The following is a 6,288-nucleotide window of genomic DNA, read 5'->3' on the forward strand; positions in this document are numbered from 1 at the left end:
TTAATTTAATTCACGATCAATTATACAATATACACTCACTTAAAAGTAAATAAATTTTGAATAGTCGAAAATAACTTACAAAAAAATATATTATATTATAAGGTATTTATTTATAGGTTGAGCATAAATTCTCAAGTGTATTAATCTTTATCATCATAGGTATTTCAATTCCGTTTTTATCGTTTATAATTGTTTCCAAATAATTAACTGTAAAATCATAATATTATAAACTTACCCTGTACTATATTATACACTTAAGTATACTATACTCAATATTTTGTATGTGATTTACTGACATGTATTAATACGTTATAATAACATATTAACAGTGTTTATAGTGTTTGTGTAGGCTGTAGGTACACACTGAATTTGAATAAAATTTAAATAAAAACATTAAACTTGATAGGTATATATTTTATAGGTTTAAATGTTTAATCGTGTTCTATGAGTTCTATAGTAATTATTATGGCTACCGTACGGCGTCAGTCAATCGCTGACACGGCACGAATAACGAATCACGAATAAACGTGTCGTGATTTGTTATTTATATCATATTATATTTTATTATTATTGATATCGAATATTATAATTTTTATTTACACGAGCGACTTTCGTTACAGTTACATTTTGGCTTCAAACTTTGCGCTAATATACAATGTCACCTGTAAAATGTAACACACTAAATATTTGGATAGCCGTTGCCAGTTTGGACACGGCGTGTGATCGATGATCGGGCTACCGCTTTTAAATAATCGTTTCGTCGACAAAAGAAGAAAAAAAATTGATACTTCTACCATGTATCATACAATATAATGTCATTATAGACATAAGTATATGCGCACTTATGTATAATGTTATTTTATATAACAATTGAAATGGCGTGTGGCGTGAGTCGAATTTGCATATCACCTTCGGACCACAAAGACACGTAAAAAAACATATATATATATATTATAATACACGCACGCGCCACGCCAGTTTTTTTAATTTTATTTTACACACAGGCCCTGGTTACACCTATATATACCTATAATATGCGTGCGTTTGTCGTGTGTGTGCGTTTCGTATAATATATAATATCTCTACCTACGCCACAATAACACCTATCGCTATTCCGCGCGCACTCGACTTACATACTATCCTATGTCAATTAGGCAGATGTTATCCACGGGTGCCTGGGCACGAGCCCTCTCGCTAAACACCGCACACACACACCTCATCGTCGTCATCATCATCATTATTATTATTACATAATATATAGTAATATACCACCTAAAGTAGGTATATATTAAAAATATATAACCTATACCTACGTCATGGTTTTAACGTTTATTTTGTGTTTGCTTAATGCGCCATGGCCGATGTGTTTTCATTGGCAAAAAATGCATTACAATGACGTAATCAAACTCGCGTCTGTGTTAATATCGTATACACATAGGTATATATATATATATATATATATATATATATATATTGTATAATTGTATATATGCACAATGTGTGTGTGGTACTATACATGACTACTGTGTTATTGAAATCCTTTATCACCCTAAAGCCTTGATCCCTTTCACCCTCTTTATCACTCGCTCACTCTCTCTTTATATATCTCTCTCTCGCACACACACACACACACACACACTCGACAACCGGTTGTACACACATCATTTTTTTCGTATAATATGAATATAAAAATAGGTAGGTACAGCAGACAAGACGGCCGGCGGACCGGACGGACTGTTTGCATTACTAAATAAATATAGTGTCTAATCGAGTACTGCAGTACAATTGTTATTATTAAAGTAGTCACGGCTAATTATTGTTAAATAGTATACGTAATTTACGTAAATACCTAACACGCATTTAATTTTTATTTAATAAATCATTTTGGTAATACAGTCATATTTTTTTTTTTATCAATTTTATAGATTATTCTACTTTATATAAGGACTTTTTATTCGTGTCCAAAATTTTTTTTAAAACCGAACATTCGATAAAAAAATCTTCACAAAATACCAATTATTCAATATTACTTTTAATAATAATATTAATAACAAATCATTTTGCTTACAAAACCACTATGTTACATGAAAGTACCTGTTTTTTCTTATTTCTAACCTGTATTGACATGCAATAAACTGCATAGATATTATACTTGAAAACTTTTTACTGCTTAGATTTATTTATAATATTAATATAACTTTATGTTTGACGCCTTGACGGTACTGCGGTAGGATGTTGAGTGAGTATATCATGAAAGCGCTAACGGCTAACCCCTAGTATAGTTAAACTTTACTGACTGCTGTTGTAGTCGTGACATTGTACTGGCTTTATGATTTATAACAAAGTTTAAAAATTCCAATTCCAAGGTGTCCAATAACTCGTTTGGGCAAGTCTATTTGGTGACGACATTTTTTAAACCGACGGCACAGCGTTTTATTATAGTTATGTATATTTTAATTAGTTTTTAAAAATTTTATTTCATTTTGTATTTTTATGATATTTTTAAATCATGTAATTTAAGTTAATTTAATAGACCACTTAAGTCATCAAGTTATAAGATTTTAATCTATAATATGTATTGGTTATTATCAATTTCATCATTATAGTCGGCTATACTATAATTTATAAGAGTTATACCTTATACATAATTTCATTTATCAATAGTTGTATTGTTCTATTTGTACTTTCTTCTTTAAATAATAATGCATAACATGATTTTATAAACCTAATGTTATCATACTATTATTAATAATATTAATAATTATTATTTGATATTACGTCATGACAGACGATAGTTAGATTAAAATAACTGTCTTCTAAATGTTTAAAATGTATACAAAACGTATATGTTTAGATAAAGTATAAAATATTCTATGCAACAAACATTTCCATCCACGTAGATCCTTACAGATTTTCAATTTGAATGTATATTAAATGCCATAGATTTATATTATACTTCAGTGATATCATTGATTGTAAAAATCACCATTTATAATCAAAAGTACATATGCATCAATGCATAATTATACATCATATGTTGTACGGTGTTTGGTTTTATATAAAAGCATCTTAGTACAATAAAGTATCAATGATTTTTTTAAACGCATGTAAGTATTATTATTTTTACTTATGTACGCTTATAATTTAATTATTCTAGGAACATAATATATTATTAGTTATTATAAAATCAACGAATAGTCATAATGCACATGTTATGAAAAATTATAATACAGCAACAAAATTAAAGTTAGCGGATTTTCCCACTGCCCAGTTCTCTAAAAGTCGAAATGTCTGACACACGTCAGTTGATACTCGGTAGTCAGTAAATAATAATAAATTGGTGTATTACAATTTATTTCAAACCTGTTAGGTACCAATATAATCCAATATAATGTGTATTTTATTCTTTATTGCCTGTGTAACGATTTATGGTTTATTTCATCTCAATAATAAATCCTTATATTGAACCTCTCACGGAGTTAACCAAATTACCAAAGAGAAACACAAGCAATAACAATATGTCTGTACAATATTATTATCAACAATACTGATAGTCTGACAATGCTTATTACTTATTAGTTATTGCATATATGTTAAACTATACGATAGGTATTATGTTTATGTACTATATTACGTAGTATGTACTGACTACTGGGGTACACCAGGGTGTCTATTTGGCTTATCGGGTTCAATTTCTGGTAACTTGACTGGAGACCGCCTCGTCTCTTGACGTTGAATCATTGGTCGCAAAGCATTTTATTATGTGCTAATATTGTTCAACTGTGAAAATGTAATTGATTATTGAACCACGCGTTATAAATCACTAAATAATTATCAGCAAATACGCAAACTAATTTTAGAGATTTACCCATTAAACGAATTATATAATGCATTAATATAGGCCTTCAATTGTAAATTGTGTACTATAGAGATACATATTTTGTAAGTAACCACAATATTTTTAATCATAAACGTAAAAATTAAAAGTTTTTATACGTATTTAAAGATTTTAATGCATTATTCATTAGGTAATAGGTATAATAAAATAAGGAAAAAATATTTTTTAATAATGATGAAGAGTATTCAGTCCCTCCAATTCAAGTACTGGACTTGTATCGTTTTAGTTTATTGAAATATTCTTATAATTTAAAATAGAATAGAAAAATAGAAAAAAGAAACAAATTAATTGGTACCTACTTATATCAGGTACCTACCTACTTCTTATTGTTAGCTCAAAAATCTAAAAATAATGTAGGTGTTTAAATATTATAAGAAAAAGCAGTGTAATCTATTGATAATGTCGGTGTAAAAGGGCTTATAAACAATAATGTTTCGACAAAAAAAATTTAACAATCCATTTTATTACGCGATGATAAACATCGGTATGCGGGTGATCACAGGAAGATGAGGTCTCACTTTGGCGCCACATTGTCACCCTGTAGACAACTTTATAAACACTCTATGGTATCAGGTTTTTATTTCTACCAATAAGATATCCATTTCACGTATAAGTTACTTGTAATCAAAGGGGTAACATACTTCATCTAAAACAATCAATGAAGATTATCAAAACTAGACTCTTTTGTTAAAGAAACAACTGGTCAGGTGTGCAAAATAAAAAAATGTTTAATAAAAAAACTAAAGTTACTGTTATAAGTTTATTATTTACATTGACTATATTTGATTCACTGTAAGTTTTAAACAAGTAAAATGAAATACTTATAAAGTTGAAAAATTAATTTAAAAAATAATATAATAAAATATAAGATTTATGATATGGATTTACGTACCACGCACAAAACTACAAAGTTATACAGTAAAATATTTTTATCATGATTTATATTTTATAGTAATATTGCTTAACTTGTACAACAAGCGTTTCCTAACCTAGTTCTCAATAAATAAATAGATATTTACCATAAAATATACGAAACAAATTATAGTGGCACGTTTATAATATTATCATAGTAGGTAGTAAAACATATACAATATATACTATATACTACCTATATGTCATAAACTTAAAAATGAGACAGAGAAAAAGGATAACTGAATAAAATACAGTGGTCGCGATAACTCGAAGTTGAAGGAAGATAAAAATTCGCTTCGAAATATGTATTTTTCGAGATATCTAACTCAAATTTATATTAATTTATAATTCTAGTTTTTCGAGTTATCGCGACTCGACTATATATAAGCGCAGTAATATCTTAGGGATAACTGAGATTTAATAGTTAATACAATATTGTATATAATATGCTTGTTGAGACTTTGTATTGTATACATATGGAAGGAGATATTTTTCCTATCATAGGCGAGAACAGAGAATATTCGTTCGACTTATAATGTGCACTGTACTATAGCTGATACATTTACCTATTACCTATATAAATTCTGTATGCCTGTACGTATAGAACTATAGATATTGTTGAAGTAGGTGCTAAGTGTTACTACGGCCTACGGGTGTCCTCCGATTTCGGCCAAAAGTAATCTTTTTTAATTTATTGTATCTCAATTGCAGTATTTACAAAATAGGTAGGAATTACTGTTTTCAGTGATTATTAAAACTAAATAAATACCCCGATTGGATCTTACATATTCAATGTAAATATAATACCGCGCATTCACACTTCGCACAAGCTAACAATATTCGGCGTGAGTGGTGCTTATGGTCAATTAAAGATACGAAAGCCAATAAACTGTAAGATTGCAAACAAAAAATATCTAAATTTTAGTTAATACAAAACAACATACACATTATAATTTGTAATACATATATAATATGCCTTTTATTAATTTGACTATATTTATTATAGTAAGTACTTGTGATGCGTTAGTGTATACCATTAAGGCCAGGCGCGTAGCTAGCACTTTTTATGGGGTGTTTTAATTATATATTTAAATATAACATGTGGAGAGGCTTTACACACTTAATACATTTTAGTCATCAATCTTCATAGTATTAAATATGCAATAGAACCATATGACAATATATTTTTTAAAAATCTAATTCATATACCTAATAAATATATTTTTTATATAAATACGGTCAATGAACGAAAATTAACACACTTAAAATATTCAAAACCTCTCTCCGGGCTACACCATTGATTAAGATATTTAAACATATGATATTATTATTGATTTGCTCCGTGAAAAGAACCATTTTTAAATATACTAAATACTAATTATACTACCATAGATTGACTGTACTATTAAGTTATATTATTAAAAGTTTCTAGCTATTTGTGAAATGATGTGTAAAAAAATTAATCGATGATAATATGT

Source organism: Rhopalosiphum maidis, chromosome 3 (genome assembly GCF_003676215.2).
Source record: "Rhopalosiphum maidis isolate BTI-1 chromosome 3, ASM367621v3, whole genome shotgun sequence".
Lineage (NCBI taxonomy): Eukaryota > Metazoa > Arthropoda > Insecta > Hemiptera > Aphididae > Rhopalosiphum > Rhopalosiphum maidis.